Source organism: Syzygium oleosum, unplaced genomic scaffold (assembly GCF_021117445.2).
Source record: "Syzygium oleosum isolate NSW1041296 unplaced genomic scaffold, Sole_v2.1 Sole_v2.04, whole genome shotgun sequence".
Taxonomy (NCBI): domain Eukaryota; kingdom Viridiplantae; phylum Streptophyta; class Magnoliopsida; order Myrtales; family Myrtaceae; genus Syzygium; species Syzygium oleosum.
The window spans coordinates 13,594,811-13,613,682 of NW_026607488.1; the positions used below are offsets into that span (position 1 = coordinate 13,594,811).

The 18,872-nt window shown below is 39.8% G+C and overlaps 2 long non-coding RNA genes across 2 annotated transcripts; one reads left to right on the plus strand and one right to left on the minus strand.

The window, feature by feature from the left end:
- Positions 1–1,301: 1,301 nt before the first annotated feature.
- Positions 1,302–2,110, plus strand: LOC130137909 (uncharacterized). Its single transcript, XR_008816324.1, has 2 exons — positions 1,302–1,774; positions 1,904–2,110. It is a non-coding gene; the product is annotated as an uncharacterized LOC130137909 (long non-coding RNA).
- A 14,258-nt stretch (positions 2,111–16,368) lies between these two features.
- Positions 16,369–17,637, minus strand: LOC115681830 (uncharacterized). Its single transcript, XR_004005826.2, has 3 exons — positions 17,273–17,637; positions 17,074–17,162; positions 16,369–16,977 (listed from the first exon to the last, which is right to left on the minus strand). It is a non-coding gene; the product is annotated as an uncharacterized LOC115681830 (long non-coding RNA).
- Positions 17,638–18,872: the final 1,235 nt, after the last annotated feature.

Below are 18,872 nucleotides of genomic sequence, written 5' to 3' on the forward strand. Positions count from 1 at the left end.
CTCATCTTGTCCCGAGGGCCCATAAAAGTAGCGTAACATAAGCATCCAAAAATCCGTAAATGATCCAACTCTGGCTTTTTTTCAAATAGGAGCTCATATGGTGACCGTCCATTGAGTACTTTCGATGGCATTCGATTAATTAAGTAGGCCGCAGTGATCACGCAATCTCCCCAGAAAGCATCTGGGATAAAAGCTTGAAATTTCAACGCGCGTGCAACCTCTAAGAGATGGCGGTGTTTTCTTTCAACTACCCCATTTTGTTGTGGAGTGTAAGTACATGAGCTTTCATGTAGAATGCCATGGGATGAGAAAAGATAGTCGCACTCATGGTTGAAGAATTCCCTTCCATTATCTGTCCGGATACGTCGAATATGTTTCCCGAAATGTGTCCTTGATAAGGAAATGAATGTCTTCAAGTGATGTAATACTTGAACCCTAGATTGCATAAGGAAAACCCATGTAGCTCTGGAATAATCATCCACAATGGTGAGAAAGAATCGAGATCCATCATGGTGCGGCGTGTGATATGGCCCCCATACATCAATGTGAATTAATGAAAAAATATCAGCAGCACGACTCTTGCTAAGGGGAAAGGGCGTGCGAGATTGTTTTGCAAGTGGGCAAATATGACACTGAGAATAAGGAAATAAAGCACTATGCCCCATTCTGGAATGCATGAGGAAATTTTTATCATTGGCAGTCAAATTACACAATGATCTTTTATTGAAAGAAATGTGGGATAAATCGAAATTTCTGGGAAAGCTGGTCCAAAAATATAGTCCTTCAGAGTGACTACCCAAGCCCATCAGTCTGCCAGTCGAAAGGGCCTGAAAGAGACAAGTATTAGCATCGAAAATGACTCGACAGGAATTTTCGTCGCACACTCTAGACACAGATATGAGGTTGAATTGGAAGTCTGGAACATAAAGGGCATTTCTGAGTGTGATCTGAGGACTAAAATTTACTGTTCCTGTTGTAGTGACCAGAGTAATATTCCCATTCGGCAATTTCACAGAGATGGGGATATTTAATTCTTTATGAATAATGGAAAATAATCCCTTATCGCAAATAATATGGTCGCTGGCCCCTGAGTCAATAATCCATGCATTTCTGGAAATAGAATTTATCAGGCAATGAGTAATACCTGAAAAAAAAACTGCCTTTGTTGGAAGAATCCAATTTCTGTAATGCCTGCATAATTTGTTGATATTGCCCATATGTGATGGGTTGATCATTGTTCGAACCAGTAACTTGATAAGCTGCAGCCGAAGATTCTTTTCCTTTATTTCCTTTTTCCCCGGGTTTACCGTGCAATTTCGAGCAGTTATCGATTGTGTGATGGGGCCGCCTGCAATATTCACAAAATAATTTTTTGGCCTTTAAATTCTGCCTATAATTCTTTTGTGCACCCGAAAAAAATTGGCCATTGGATGCCTTTGGTTGGGCTTGCTGCCCACTGTCTGATTCCATTAAGGAATCAGAACTCTTCCAGCCTTCAGACCGTGACTCACGATTTGCACCGTCCAGCCCACTCCCTTTTAGTTGCTGTGGATCATCACCTGTAAACCCTAGCTTCCCATTTCGCCGTTCTTTCTCTCGGTCTAGGGTTCTGGAACCCGACTCGCGATGCTCGCCGCGGGTTGCGAGGGCGATGCTTTCCGTTCCCCTTGCATGCTCCGCCGAGGCGAGTCGTTGGCTCTCTTCCTGTACCGCCAGTTGAAAGATGCGTCCGAGCGGTGGCACCGGGTCCATGGCGAGGATCTGCGATCTAAAGGTGAGATATGATTCATTCAAAATCAAGAGAAATCGTGTGACTTTCTCCCTGTCTTTTATCGCCCTATATTGTTGTAGCATGGTTTCGGGCCCCTCGAGCTTTTCTTCGACTGATTCTAGCTCATTCTAGAGGGCCAACAGCTTGTTGAAGCAAGCGGTTATGCTCATATTCCCTTGCTTTAGCTCTGAAAGCTCCTGGGTAAGAGAAAAAATCCTCGCACGGTCCAATTTCCCGTACATTTCTCGTATATTATCCCACATCTTCTTTGCATCTTCTGGGGGGGAAGTCCGACGGCTATTTCTGGGCTAATACAGTTCCCTATCCACGTTCTAACGAGCTGGTTGCATTTTCTCCATTGCCTTACCATTCTCTCGTCAGTCGGGATCGGAACAGATCCGTCTATGAAACCGTCTTTGTCCTTGGTCACCAGAGCTCGTCGGAATTCTTGTGCCCAGATCGAGTAATTTCCAGATCCCGTGAGATGTTGGCTAATGAGCCGCAACTCCGGTCCATCGGCGGCGGAGACGTAGAGAACGTCGTCGGGCTCTGGTCGACCAGTGACGCCCGCTGTTGGATACGGCAAGAAACCGGATGGCAGAACCGGGTAGGGATTTGGACCCAAACCCGGATTCCCTGACCCGCTTGATACCCCCGCATTGATCGTTCCAGATCCTTCAGTTGGGCCCGCTCCACTTGCGGCTGGTGGGCCGCTGTTAGGCTGGGCATTTTCTTGGCTCGCCCCAGGCAATGATGCATTTGGGTTCGGCCCAAGGTACCATGGATTCGGTATCCATTGGAAAGGCTGGCCCTCGATTGGCTGGCCCACGATGGGCGAGCCCGGTATGGGCCGCCCCATATTTGTCTGAGCCTGAAAGGGTTGCCAGAAGATAGGTTGGATCTGTGCTGTGGAAAACAGAGTCTGTGGATCCAGTGTTGAGTCCTGAGTACGTGAGGTTTGTGGGTTGATCTCCTCTGTGGAAGTCTGGTTGGAATCTGGGGTGGTCTCCTCCGTCGAAGTCTGGTCGGAGGTTGGTAGCTGCTGATCCATGGTGAGGTAAGTGTATAACCTTTCTTCGTTCTTGCTTTAAAAAATTTGATTCCTTTGCCGGAAGGGTACCTTGTTTTTCAGGTCCAAAAAAAAAGGCAGGCAATCGTTTAGTGTTTGCGGAAGTTAAATCAGGAGCGAAGCAGCTTTGATACCATGAAAGAAAGCAAGATCGAAGATAGGAAGAAAAGGGTTTGGGAGAAATTCAATGTGTATTTTTCTATATTGTTCGATACTCAATGTACATACTTATAATACAATGAGAAAAAGAATAATGGAAACAATATATTTTACAAATCAAATCCAATCTCATTGATCCTTGCATAGCAATCGCAATCTAAATAATATCGAAGATATCGCATATCTTCCAACATAATGAAACAAAGATGGGCTCTCTCGAGAATGTAAATGAGGTAGGATGGGCAGTTTCAATCATCTTCTATTTTTTTCGTTGGATCCTTTATGCTAGGATTTATATTTGATCGTATTGAAAGCCCCAATGAATTAGGATCTCCCGGTTGGGCCAAAATTTCAATATATTTCACTTTTATTATTTTCAAAATCAATCCTACTATTTTGGATTTAGGCAGTGCGTCGAAGAGATACTTGGTGAAATAGACACATTTGCACCTGGACTTCCTACAGCTAAGTATAAGGATAAAGGCAAGGTGCTTGCGTTTTGTGGATGGAATCCCCCTAGCAGGTTTAAAATGGCTGTTCATGATCCTTGCAAAGTACCAAATAAATGACTACTTGAATCGATGTTTTAGGCATAAACATTCCATTGACCTGTAAGAAGTGGAGATGTGAATGTAAACAATACAGATAAATAGATTTATAGTTTGAGTGATAGTTCTACTTCTAATAACGCTAACCATTTAGTGTGCGTTAGTTTTTGCATTAATTGTTACTTCATTAATCTTCTTGATTAGCGTGCCCGTTGTGTTTGCTTCTTCTCACGGTTGCTTGAGTAACAAAAACGATGAAGAGCTTTCCTTATTTAGCTCCTATCTTAGCAGTCAAAGTATTAGCATGATTGGGACATATTACTAACTCCTGTCGTGTAGATCTACTTGTTGTAATTTGGTTATTTATATTTCAAATTTGGTAACCGGTGGCAATTTTTTGACGTGCAGTCGGATTTGAAATTATAGTGAAAATTTGTGATTTTTTTATACAAAAAAAAAAGTTATAGATAGGATCGAGATTAGACATAAAGTTGGCATTTTTAGGGAATTAAGCCCTATATACAATAATAAGAAATATTAACTAAAATTTTAAGTTAAGTACATTGACCATTTTGCCCCACTCCTTCCATTGGAATGTTGGCTCCGTCACTGTCGGTTTGCCTTTACTATCATCATGAGTGCTCCACATCATGCCTCCGGCACCTTCACATTGCAGTCCTTGCCACCATCGCCAGCCCTCATTGTCAAATTCAGGCCGTCCCCTCCCCCGTCCCCATCGCGCGCATGTGTTAATGAAGATAGAGGAAGCCAGTCACGACTATCGCAAATGGTGGCCTGGTCTTGGGAGAGAGATCTTTCATACCCATCTAGATCCACCTTATAACATGGGGTGAATTCCCCAAAAAACCCTAAACTTTAGGTCAAGTCCCAAATTTGCCCGAACTTTTTTTTTTGTCTTAGAAAAATCCCAAACTTTAGGTTCAGTCCCAAATCTGCTCCGAACTTTTTTTTTATCTCAGAAAAAACCCCAAACTTAAAGTTTAATTAGTCGATCGTTAAGGACTAGTGGCGACTCCAAAACGAAACATATGCTTAATAGAAAACAAAATAACAAATACCGGCTATCTCGTGAGGTATAGTTAGGGAGAGACCCTTGTTCATTTAATAATAAAACATCATAACATTTATAATGAACGAAAATACCTTCTAGCGCGCTCGAGTAGGGAAAGCGCGGCGCGACAATGTGGACATACAAAGCACTACAAAAAACTTTCAGATGTGAGATTCACTTTCTTTCCACTCCATTCTTCTTCTAGTAGCTTGAAATCAAGTGGAATTGAAGGTCCTCTATTGATCAAATATGTTGCTATGTTGATTACATCAGCCCAAAACATCTTGGGTAATCCCGCATGCATCCTCATACTTCTTGCACACTCATTCAGAGTTTTGTTCATCCTCTCAACAATTCCGTTTTGCTAAGGTATGTTGGTGATTATGTTCTCTACACTAAACCGCTTGAACTTCTTGCTATCATGTTCACCATCATTATTGGACCTTAAACATTTAGTCTTCTGGCCAGTCTCATTCTCCATTTCTACTTTCCATCTTTTATAAGTAACAAACACATCAGATTTATTTTTCAGAAAATAAACCCATAACTTCCTTGAGCAGTCAGGGTTAAGACAAAGTTTAGAGGTAATGGCCAAAAGGCGGGGCAACAGCCCTCAATTAGGTACGGGCTCTCCCAAACACTTATCTCGCGAGATGTTAGATACATTCTAAGTTTGGAGGTCGCCACTAGCCTTTTGGGGTCAGACTAGAAACCAAGTGAGACATGGAAGATTGCCTCACTTTCTACGCAACCAGAGTTTTTTAGATTTGGGAACTCTATTACACTAAGGGCATGTTTGGTAACGCTCCAAATTCTTTGATTCTATGTTCGTTTGTTCTCCGAAACAAAAAAAGGACAGAAATCTGTTTGGTAACGTCAGTCAATTTTTTGTTCACTAGAACAGAAAATTACTTTTTGATTCTGTTCCAAATCTATTCCATAAACCCTAAATCCTAAATCTTAATATCTAAACCCTAAATCCTAAATTTCAACCCTAAACCCTAAACCTAAAATCCAAAATCCTAAACCCTACCCCTAAACCCGTAGACCCCAAAACCCAAACCCTGAACCCGAAATGCTAAACCCTATACCCCAAACCCTAAACTGCAAAACCTTGAACCCTAAACCCCAAATCCCAAATCCTAAATCCCAAACCTAAAACTCTAAACCCTAAGCCATATACCTAAAACCCAAAGCCCAAATCCCTAAAACTCTAAACCACAAAACCGCATTCCCTAAAACCCCAAACTCAAAACCCAAAACCCTAAAACCTAAATTCTAAAACCATATACCCCAAACCCCAAACCCTAAACCCAAAATCCTAAAATCCCAAACCCCAAAACTCCAAATTCGAAACCCTAAAACCTAAATCCTAAACTGTAATTTCCTCGACCACCATTCAGTATTTGCTTTTTGTCTATAAGGAGTAATTTTCTTTATGATTGTATTAAGGTCATCCAATTCTATATCATAATATTATATTTCTAGTCCAATTTTATCCAAACATGAAGAATTGTTAAGTCTCCACTCACATTTTATAAGGCCCAATTCCAAAAAAAACCCTCAACTTTACACTTTGTCCTAAATATACCCTGAACTTTTTTTTGTCTCAAGAAAAACCACCAACTTTTATCTAAGTCCCAAATCTGCCCTCCCGTTAAAAATCCGTCCAATTAACGTCAGAAAAAAAAAAAAAAAAAAACCGGCAGCTGCGGCGGTGGCCAAGCCTTCGCCGGTGGCCGCCGCCACAGCCGCCGGGAAGGAGCGGCGGCCTCGCCTGGGCCTTCCCGAAGGTCGGCGCGACCTCGCCGGCCCGGGGAGCCGCGGCGAGGGCCCGCGGCCGCCGATCCGGGCGAGGGCGCGACCCTCGCCGGCCCCGCCCGGGCCTTCTCGAGGCCGGCGACCTCGCCGCCCGGGCGAGCCGTCGGCGAGGGCGCGCGGCCCCGATCTCGGGGCGAGGCGCGACCCTCGCCCCGGATCGGGCTGCGCCCTCGCCGGCCACAAGGCGAGCTGCCGGCGAGGGCGCGCAACCCCCGATCTCGGGGGAGGGCGCGACCTCGCCCCGGATGGGGGCCGCGCGCTCTCTCCGGGCGGCTCGCCCTGGGCCGGGCGAGGGTCGCCGGCCTTCGGAAGGCCTAGGTGAGGCCGCCGCTCCTTCCCGGCGGCTGTGGCGGCGGCCACCGGCGAAGGCTTGGCCACCGCCGCAGCTGCCGGTTCTCTGTTTTTTTTTTTTTCTTCACGTTAATTGGACGGATTTTTAACGGGAGGGCAGATTTGGGACTTAGATAAAAGTTGGTGGTTTTTCTTGAGACAAAAAAAAGTTTAGGGTATATTTGGGACAAAGTGTAAAGTTGAAGGTTTTTTTTGGAATTGGGCCCATTTTATAATTAAATGAAAAAATTGGGAGTAAAATTTTTTAAGATAGTACTGATTCAATTTCTATTCTTTTTCTATTCCGAGAATAGAAATTTTGTGTAGTTACCAAACGCGTTTTTTTCTTAGAAACTGTTCCTAGGAACAGAATTAGAAAAAAACTATTTCTGAACAGAAATTGTTCCTAGCAACATAAACGTTACCAAATAAACCCTAATAGTTTCTAATAGTGCCCTTTTGATATGTCTAACATGGTGGGATTATTCATCTAAGTGATCAAACGGTCTTTGTTACCAATTATGAGCCCTTAATGTCATTCCATGTCGCTAAATGTTCATGCAATGGTTTTCAATAGTTTATTATGATCCTAAGATTTATCCTAACCATGCTAAAGAGTAAAAAAATAATCCTTGCATTGAAAGTACAACAAGTAAATACCCAAGTATTGAAAACACCAAAAGTAAGGTACAAGAAATAAAGCTCGACACTTGCCGGGTAAATAATATATATAGCTTTATTTTAAGCCTTGGGACATGATGCCTGGAGCTTAACTCGATACCAAGTGGGGCATACAATATTACACCGCCTTGTTTTAAGCATTGGGCCATAAACACCATAAGTTTTATGCTAGAGATCAAGCCTACTCTCTAAATTTGAACTAGATTAAGGCAAGCCTAACTTCTACTCTTCTTATTTAGTGATTGTCTATAACTAGACTAAGCTACATATTGATTAAGAAAGTGATTCTAAGTTTAATTTGTCACGCCCCGATCCCCACGGGCACGCGTCATCCCACCACGGTTGTTAAGAATGTGACTACCCAGGATTTGTCGCCGACCCAAACTAACGAACTAAAGAGCAGCACATGCGGAAGTAATATCGAACTCTCCATACAACAAACAATTAAATGGGTAGTAAGGAGACAACGAAAACACATTAACAAAGTACTTTTATAAACACATCATTAAATACAAATGCATAATTACAAGTCTTACTAGAGGCCACTGTACAAGAACCACGCACTACAAAAAGAATCGGTGGTTAGTTAGCCTAGCTTCTCTACCAAAAGGAGTACTCAAAAGACAGGGTAACTAGGCCTATCACAAGTCTCCGCGGTACCATGGCGGCGTCTCCGGATCCACTAGTCCACATCCATGGGTATCCCAAAACGTCTAGGAGGATCATTCAGGTTCATGGTCGGGGTTCTGAAAGGTTTTGGGATACAACAATGAGAATAAATCTCAATAAGTCATTACCTAAGCCTCGCTTAGGCTAACGCGTACCGCAGGACAGTTCAGAGTATGCAATTCAATCAATCAACGTGCCACATCAAACACAGGCGTCCTTACTTCGCCTTGGCACATGTACACACCCTGGATGTTAGCAAACCGCCACATCATGGCAACCATTCATCGAAATATAACAGCCCGAATCGAGACAAGCACATGCATAGCACACTTAATAATCCAGACATGCACAACATTATCTCAAACATGGCATTCCATAATGTGGATCATACTCCCGAAGTCCAGATTATTAACGGCCGAACCTGCGTAAAGACGCATTAGGTTGTTGGGCTCCCCCAAACCCGCATAAAACGCATGAGGTTGTAGGGCTTCCAACGTAACCGGGCATCGTCCCGCTATGTCGGCGATGGCATCGCCCCACTATGTTGGCGACGGCATCGTCCCGCGTCACACGCATCAAGACGGCATTCCATAAGGAGCATCAATCCGGCCTCTACCGCGATTGGCATCCGGCCCCGCCAAGCATCCGATAAATCAGGCATCGTCTTGCGTAAAAAGCATCAAGACGGGTTATAACCCCGCGTAAAACGCCTCAGGGCATTAAGTGAGTATACAGGCATTCAATCACTCAATCAATTCTCATCTTAACCCCGCGTAACACGCCTCAGGGTATCACGGGATCACACGACCATTCAACACTCACACCAATTCTCATCTCTCGATACACTACATATACCAATGCACAATACACACCCGCTCTTCCGTTTAAATTATTCACGACCCGCGCAATACGCATCAGGCCCATGGCACAACCCGCGTAAAATGTATCAGGTTGGCGGTCTTCCGGCTTAACCGGGTATCGTCCCGCGTAACACGCCTCTAGACATGTTCAATCCCTGCGTAAAGACGCATAACGGTTTAAGTGATCACACGTACATTCCGTCACATAATTTATTATCTTTTCTCCTCGTAAAGACACATCAGGGCACTTAGGTGATCACACACGCCACATGACCCATTCAATTCCATGTCATTCACGCGCTCGAACATCACTCGAATGTGCTCAATCATCGACAATGCAAATCAGTTTACACTTCTACCAAATCAACCACAGTTCCACCAATTAAAGTCATGAATACATATTCACAATCAGTCACTCCCTCACGTGCAACAACAACATCAAAAAGTTCCTTAGAGAGAGAAATCAAATTTGCACAGAATCGGGCTTAAAATTGGCAATTGCATAGTAATCGAAACTCTTTTGATATAAATAGTAATTCAACTCCAAAAATTCTGAATTTTGGATATGTCATTGAAAATATCTTGATAAACATTTTTCATGAGGACATGAAATCCAATTCCGGCTGCAAACAATCCTTTTTATCACCCAAAGTCAGATCGAAAATTAGCCTACCAGGGTAGACCGTTTGGCCTTAGAAATCCCTTTCAATCAGTAACCAAATCTCCTTGGAAAACCTTGAAATTTTTATATGTCATAGAAACAAGTGTCGTTGACAACTTTCATTAAGGAAGTTTATTGAAAAAAGGTATGGAAAAATTTATAAAAATTAAGAAAGATAGGCCGATCGGGTGAACAGTAATTTCGGCAGAGTGATGACGGTCCAAAAACGGACTCCCGATACCCCAAAACGATCTCCAAAAATTCCAAATTTAATATATGACATACTTCAAGATGTTAGGGTCAACTTCTATGAAAAACACTTCCTCAGATTCGGTCCAAATTGATCTCCACAAAAATAGCAAAATACAGACGTATAGCAGCAACGAATCCGAGAATCAACCAACGTGAACCATTTAACAATTCAAGCTCATCTTACCACTAAACCAACTATCCACAGCCATGAATCAACCTCTAACATGTTCATTAGTAACCCCTTAGCCTAATCAAGGGTTAGGAAGCCACTTAATCATAGCCTAAGCAAGCAAGACCAAGCAAGAAGGGTAGCACAAGGTCGGTAGAACAGCAGCAGCGGAAGAAGCAGCAGCAGTGAAGCAAAAGCAGAAGCGAAAGAAGCAATAGCTAAAGAGCAGAAGCAGAAGCAGAAGCAGCAACAGAAGCCAGCGGAAGTAGAAGCGGACGCGCCAAGAAGAAGAGAAAAAGAAGAAAGGAAGAAGGAGGAGAGAGAGAGAGTAGGTGGGGTCGATGGAGGGGTCAGCTGAGGGGGTCAGCAGAAGAAGGGGGAAGGGAAGAGAGAGAGAAGAGTTGGCGGGGAAAGTCAGAGGGGGAAGGGGAAGTCAGCGGAAGAGGGGGAAGGGAGGAGAGAGAGAGAGAAAAAAAGGAGGGGAAATGATTATCTCCACTAAATTCCCTTTTTCTTTTGCAATTTTCCTCAAATTTTGTTCCCCAATTTATCATTTGGCCCTCGGCCCGAATATCGAATTACAGACCGACTTAACCTTATCGGGCCTCAATGGCCGGTCTCCTCGGACGCAAGGCCCAACGGGCTTGGCCCGGCTCACTTCCGTTTTTCCCGCACCAAAATTCCGATTATGCAATTCTTTTTCCGAGATTGAAATTTTCTATGGCCAATTCGTAAAAATTACGAAGCGACGTCCTATGGTTCGGGTGTGAAACCCTTGAGCATTCGACACTCAAAATCGGATCATACTTCGTAGCCGAAATCGATCAATCGCAACTATAGTACATCTCGAACTAACGGGCGGCTTTTAGAAATAAATTCTTCGATAGCCTTTCCCCTTTGGTTAGTATTCCCTGAGTGATCAAGTCAGGGCGAGAATTAACTAATAGAGCGTCCACGAAATCGCCATTTAATAAATCACCAAATTGGGTCGAATTTTCAGGATATCACATAATTTGATTTTCATTTTTCACGAAACTATTTTAACTAAGTTCTAAGCTATTTTGATTATTAATTCTTATCGGGTTCAAATAAGAGGGAATCAATTCTTTCTTAGGATGCGTTTATTTCAAAGAAAACGTACCGTTTTTCGAAAATATTTTCCGGGAAATCATTTTCTAGGAAAATGAGTTCATTCTTCGGTGTTTGGCTAAAATCTAAAAGAGACTTGGAAAGTATTTTCAGTTATTTGGTGAGGAAAATCTGATGGTGAAAATTATCAAATTTTTTTGTATTTTTTAAATTATTTTAAATTATTTGTTAATTTTAAATTATTTTTATTAAGAAAAAGAAATACATGAATGTTTTCCTTTTTAGAAAGAAAAGAAAAAAATAAAGAAAAGAAAATAAAAAATATTAACAAATTCAAAGAGCAATTTCGAAAAGTGTTTTCAACTTCTTAGATAAGGGAATTCACTTTCCTAAAATTAAACATGATATTTATATTGACCGAAAAGTATTTTCAGTTGACCAAATCATTTTTGAAGAACCAAACGGATGAAAGTCCAGAAAACACTTTCCGGCAAAACATTTTCACCAAAACAAACACACCCTTAAAATAGGTTTAGTCCCCCTACAAAAATTACACTCAAGAACATGCAATCTTGAAAGATCACGAAAGTCCTTTTCCTTTTTTGCCGCTTAAGGTCATCTGAGTTGGAGAACGAAATGAATGAGACGAAAAAGAATGTACTCTGAAAATAAAAAAAAAAGTGGTCGAGGCATAAGAGAAAGGCAATTTTCTTTGTCCTAAAGAAGATTTTTACTGCAACCTAACAAAATTTCCCTCGAGAAAATCCTATCTTAAGAGGTCAAAGTCCTTTCATCTTTTGCCATGAAAGACGTCTGAGCTAATGAGGAAAATGAATGTGAGGATAAAGAACATACTCTGATAAAAGAAAATGGTCATCAGGTACAAGAAAATGGAAATCGATTTTGACTTAAAGTAGGTTTAGGTGCTGCATGAAAACCATTCTGGTTCTGTCCAGAACTGGTTTTCTGTTCTCAGAATCAGTTTTGGACCAGAAACCCGTTTGGTAACGCAATTTCATTTTTCTATTTCCGGGACAAGTTTGCTTCCAAAACTGATTCTGAAACCAGAAATGAGAACCAAAAAAAAGTTGGTTTTTCATTTCTGGAACAAAAGTGAGAACCATTTTTGAGGAATTCATTTTCTTCAACACACATATTCATATGGAAGTCACGATCTTTGAGGTGAGAAAAAAAAAGCAAAAAATCAAAAATTTCAAAACTTAACAGAATGGTTTAGAATCTGTGGCTACCCACTTTCAGTGAAATTTAAATTTTTTTAGGTACCGAAAAAAATAAATAAAAATAAAAAAAAAAAAATTTCACAAAATGGCTTAGAAAACCTATGGCCACCCACTTTGAGCAAAATTTAATTTTTTTAGTTGCAAAAAAAAATTCTAAAATTCTAAAATTTAAAAACTTCACAGAATATCTTAGAATACCTGTGGCCACCCAATTTGAGCGAAATTTTATTTTTTTAGGTGCCGAAAAAAATAAAAAAAAAGCAAAAAATCAAAAATTTCAAAACTTCACAGAATGGCTTAGAATACTTGTGGCCATCCACTTTGAGTGAAATTTAAATTTTTTTAGGTGCCGAAAAAAATAAAAAAAATAAAAAATTTCAAAACTTTACAGAATAGCTTAAAATACCTGTGGTCACCCACTTTGAGTGAAATTTAAATTTTTTTATATGCCAAAAAAAATAAAAATAAGCAAAAAAGTAAAAATTTCAAAACTTTACAGAATGACTTAAAATACCTGTGGCCACTAGGGGTGTGCAAAAAACCCAAGACCGCCAGACCGCCAGACCGCCGGGACCGGACCGGGAACCGGTGGTTCCCAAGGGGACCGTCGGCTCCCTTGCCCAATTTTTTGGAACCGGTGGGTATCGGTCCGGTTCCCGGTTCCCGGTGTGGAACCGCCCACCCGCCCACCCGGACCGGACCGGTAATATAATAATAATATATTTATTTTTTAAAATTTTAATTAAAAAAATTTGACCAAAAAAAAAAAAAAACGTAACTAGACACTCATAACTCTCTGCTCTCTTATCTCTGGACACTCATTTGATGGGTACCCACTTGATTTATGGATGATGTGGTTAATAGAACCGATCATAGTATAGGAATTGTATGGAAAGTTATGTTCTTTTTTTTTCTTTTTGTTCCATTGATCCGATGTTGGTCCACATATTTTTTTTTATTTGTCAAGGAAAACTTGGTGGGACCGGTTCGGTCCGGTCCGGTTCCCGGGCGGGTCCATGGAACCGACGGGCGGTCCTCGGTCCCAAAATTGAGGACCAACACTATGCGGGTTGGTCCTAGGGTTAGGGGGTGGACCGGCCCAACCCGGACCATGCTCACCCCTAGTGGCCACCCACTTTGAGCGAAATTTTATTTTTTTTAGGTGCCGAAAAAAATAAAAAAATAAAAGAAAAAAATAAAAAATTTCAAAACTTCACAAAATGGCTTAGAATACCTGTGGCCATCCACTTTAAGCGAAATTTAAATTTTTTAAGGTGCCGAAAAAAATAAAAAAATAAAAAATAAAAAAACTTCACATAATTGCTTAGAATACCTGTGGCCACCCACTTTGAGTGAAATTTAATTTTTTTTAGGTGTCGAAAAAAAAATAAAAATAAGCAAAAAAGAAAAATTTTCAAAACTTCACAGAGTGGCTTAGAATACATGTGGCCATCCACTTTGAGTGAAATTTAATTTTCTTTAGGAACCAAAAAAAATAAAAATAAAATCAAAAATACCATTTGGGCATCTAAAAAAAATTAAATTTTACTCAAAGTGGGTGGCTAGAGGTATTGTAAGTCATTCTGTGAAGTTTTGAAATTTTTGATTTTTTATGTTTTTTTTCACCTAAAAAAATTTAAATTTCACTCAAGGTGGATGGCCACATGTATTCTAAGTCATTCTGTGAAGTTTTGAAATTTTTGATTTTTTGCTTTTTTTTTCACCTCCAAAAATTAAAATTTCACTCAAAGTGGGTGGCCACAGGTATTTTAAGCCATTCTGTAAAGTTTTGAAATTTTTGAGTTTTTGAATTTTTTTGGGCACCTTAAAAAATTTAAATTTCACTCAAAGTGGGTGGCCACATGTATTATAAACTATTCTGTGAAGTTTTGAAATTTTTGATTTTTTGATTTTTTTTGGGCACCTAAAAAAATTTAAATTTCACTAAAAGTGGGTGGCCACAGGTATTCTAAGCAATTCTGTGAAGTTTTGAAATTTTTGATTTCTTGATTTTTTTTGAAAAAATTCAACAAATTTCCTATTTTCCCGAAATCTAAATTTTTTTTATTTTCTCGACATTTTGATGATTTTTTCTGGAATTTTTCAATTTTTTGGGATTTTCTGAATTTTTTTAAAGATTTTTATGAATTTTTCGGATTTTTTATTATTTTTATTCCATTTCTAAAAAAATGGATTTTTGTTCCTGGAAATAGAATTTTCTGTTGTTTATCAAACGGGTTTTTATTTCAGGAAATAGAAATTTTGTGCTGTTATCAAACGGGTTTCTATTCTAGAAATAGAAATTTTTTGTCATTATCAAACGGGTTTTTTTTCTCAAAAACTCATCCAGGAACCAGAAATAGAAAAATCTATTTCTGGTTCAGGAACTCATTCTGGAACAGAATGATTATCATTCGCTACCTTACTGGCCTCTACAAACAGTAAAATCGAAAACATGCTATCGTAAAAGTTCATCAGAAACCTTATACTACAAATTTTCTAATCATATTGAACACACAAATAGAGCAGCAGAAATCTTGCCCCCAAAGAAAATAGCAGATTGTACAGTCAACATCCAATTCAATGGTCAAGAAATCTATTGCATATACCATAAGGAAGATCTATAAATTGAAGAGATAAAAAATTCTAGAAAACTTTCAGCAAAACCTACAAATCTACGTAACGCAATGCAATCTACGTCCCTGTGTGTGTGTGTGTGTGTTACGGGGGTTGGGGTGGATGATGGATATCTGGATCAATAATCCTTATCTATGCTAATTCCAGTTAACATACCTGTCTTTAATTTTTGGGAATACCTGCACGAAGAAACTGAACTTACGAGAATAACAAGCTTATGCCTGACTTCAAAAGGCATGCATATAAATAATGCAAATTATTTGATTTCTGTACAGAAGCTTCACTACTGTACCCTAAAGGTAATAATCTGAAAAACAATCACAAATGAACGTGGGAAGGAAAATGTTAAGCGAGCTCCCTTTCTCCACAAAACATTTGAAAGGTAGACAATCATCCGTAGGTTGTCCTAGCATGAACCTACGATCTTTCCGGAGTATGTGATACAACACACTTTCAAGAATTCAAAAAGAAAAGAAGCATCGACAAAACCCGTGACGTCCAGAAATAAGACTGGACTCTAACCGCTTATGCATTATTCCCTGCTTATGATTTCGAAGCCCCTTATCCATCATAAACGCTCACTCAGAAACTGACTTCCATTTGGAACCAATAATGGATGCATGCAAACAAGGATTTACGGAGAAGGAAGCATCGAATCAAACCCGAATATGGGCTACAGCTGTGGAGTCTAAGCAAGGAAATGAAGGGCAAGTCACAAACTTAAAGAGTCAAAGACAGAACTGATTATATTGCCAACATGATAAGAAATACATGTAACATATTTTTTTAGAAAACGTCACTGTTTTCTTATAAATTTCATCACTGCAGCCATGAAAGAGGAAGAAAGTCATTCAGCCTAGAGATAGAAGAGTGGCAACGGCGCCAACACAACTTTTTGCAATTTAAGGAGAACCTAGGGAAGTTGACCTGTCAGTCATAATTCCAGCTTTCTTTCTACTTGTTAATTGCTTAGATATGGGTCATTCAGTTCACTTGTTTGGACTTATGCCTCATTCATTTCAATGGTGAAACAAGCACTTGTATTTATTCTTCAATATTCTTCAACATATATTTCCATTGGGCATGGTTATGCACCTCTTTCGAAATACTTTTCCGACAAGATATAAATTAAATCATCTCAGAGAAATTTGCGTCTCCAAACATTTCAGTATGTTTGCTCCAAGAATTAGTAGAATGAAAGAGGGACCTTAAAAATTGCATTCATCTCACATCCCTTCTAAACATAGCATCAAATTAAATGGTCTAGACATAGCAAAGGCCATGAATGCTTTGATAAGCACCTCAAAGGTTTACTAAGAAAGAAAATCTACATACCTTTCCCTCATAATTAAGGCAGTGATGATTGAACAGGGCATTCATATCTGCAAGAGTATTGTCAGGTTAGATCACCTGATATACTTTATCGAAGAGTTAGCTATTCCTCATCCTGTGCATCTGAAACCCAAGAAGAGCGACAGCAATTTGATAGCCCCAAAAACCTCACCACCCAAAAAGAACAAAATGGAAAAGAGAAAGTGAAATTTAACCACAGTGCAATGACCATACAAGAACATATACACACAAGAACTCAACATCCGTATGCTGCTTTGTGCATGACCACAGTGATTGCAGAAGGCCCTGTGCTTCAAGCAAGTACGGGAAATTTTGATGAAGAAATAATAGTGCGGCTACAGCTACATAACACACATCCTTTGTTACTTCAAAGGTTGTTCTTTCACTGAATTAAACCTGTATATAACTTACCCCAATGGAAAAAATTTGCACACATTTTGTACCTGTTATTTTTCACAAGACTTGCCTACTGTGATGTTTGTGGAAGATGACATTTGACAGGGAAAAATAGGAATTTGGGGTCTGACTTTCCTGGATTCAAAACATACCCAGGTACTATTGATGATGATAGAACCTTGCATATCCATCCCAGTACCTAGAAAAGAAAAAATGCGAATGTCACATTTAGGCCAATTAAACGAAAGAAAGAAAAAACCATAAGACTGCACAATAAGTACTTTGCGTAACTCACCACTGCCTCGTGCGCGTAACATCCATTCTGTGCTGCTTTGAGGGTAAGCAGTTCAGCTGCTCAACCACACTGTTTACATGTAACCAATTCTGGAAATTTTAAGCCAGCATGGGTCAAGAAGAAATATAATAGCTAAAATCTAAAAGTTCTACCACAATACAAGACATATCGTAAACAAAAAAGCAGATGCAAGCTGTACCTGCGTGGCAATGGTGTCCGCATGATCTATGATCAGGATCTGCACAGTAAAACATCCTCACTCATTTAACAGACAAAAACTGTACTAGCCTGTTAGAAAATAATTAAATTAACCACCAACAGACATGCAAAATAGAATGTGTAAAATGAACAAAGTCTATAGAAGATAGGTGTAGTCAACATCTTTCTCCTTCTCTCTCTCAGCCTCCCCAAATTTCTGTCATTCACAGTTCTGATGTCAATTGCATGATTTAATTTATTATTAGCTCAATCATTAACATTAAAAATCCCATAAGAAATAAACTTTCAATCTAACACAACTAATGTTGCAAACAAATAATACTTTCTCTACAGCTGCCAACCCTGTTTGGCTGGCCAATCAGATGTTCCCCTCAATGTATTGTACTTTATCAAGTGATTTTCCCCTCAATATGTTGTACTTTATCAAGTGAACCATCTCAAACCAATTAGTATATGAAAAGTTATTATAGGACCCACAGTTATAAGTAGAAAAGAAGATGGTAGGGACTCTAGAGCTTCTTGGCTTCTGACTTTAAGCGAAGGTTGACAACATAACACCACCTTCAAAAAGAGCCAGTTCTCTCTCTCTCCCCCAAACACGTTATTTTGTAAGCCAGCTGAACTTTTGTAGGACAAATCATTTATAATTTCCCTCATATGATCTTGTAAAATAAAACCATTGTGATATAAATGTGAAGTGATTGAAATAATTTCAATTAATCTTTCCTCTCCTTCTCAAGAAACATCTGGGAAAGTCTGCATCAGCTAGTTACACAAAAAATGCAAGAAACACCAACAGCCAAATATCCTAACTATTATGCCAGCAAATATAGAAAATTCTTAGAAAAGCTAAATCAGCAAGCACTAAAGAAAAAATATTAGTGGGAGATGCGTCAGATTGGGTACCTTAAGGTCTAATCATCCAATGGTACTGTGGTACCTGAAATAATTTAAAGGGGCTCCTAGAGATAGTCTACTAAGAAACATGGCCATTTTCAAGTGGAGGCACTTGGATATCAAAATAAGACAAACTAGATAACCTTGCTGGCGAGGGAGAAGAATTACGGAAAAATTAAAGAGAGCTAAAGCCAATCACAGGCCAGCAGGTCAATGCCAAAATATCACTTTAGAAACTTGATTGACAACCCACTTTAAACAGCTCTCCTTACATATCTGTTATGTTGTTCATATGAGGCAAAAACTCCAGGTAAATTCATAGTGACAGCTCTTTCAGGGAAAAACTTGCATTACATCTGCTGGACACTGCACACAGAGAAAGAGAGCCAGACAGAGACCCAAAAAACCTAACAGCGTCAACACAAGAAGATTGATGCAAGTGAAGGCAAATAAGTCTTTATCATCTTTTACACCAGACAATATCAACCAAAACCTCTATATTTGCCCCATTGTGGGGTAGTTCTTGACAGGGGTATTGTGTAAAAATTCTTAACATGTAAGGCTCAAAGGGGCTAACTATGGTCACCTGTAGTGTGCAAGATAGAGGAAAGAAATACCTCTTATCATTTTGATCCATGTACCACTTGCGAATGAATCCCTCGTCCTTAAACGACGTGAGTTTT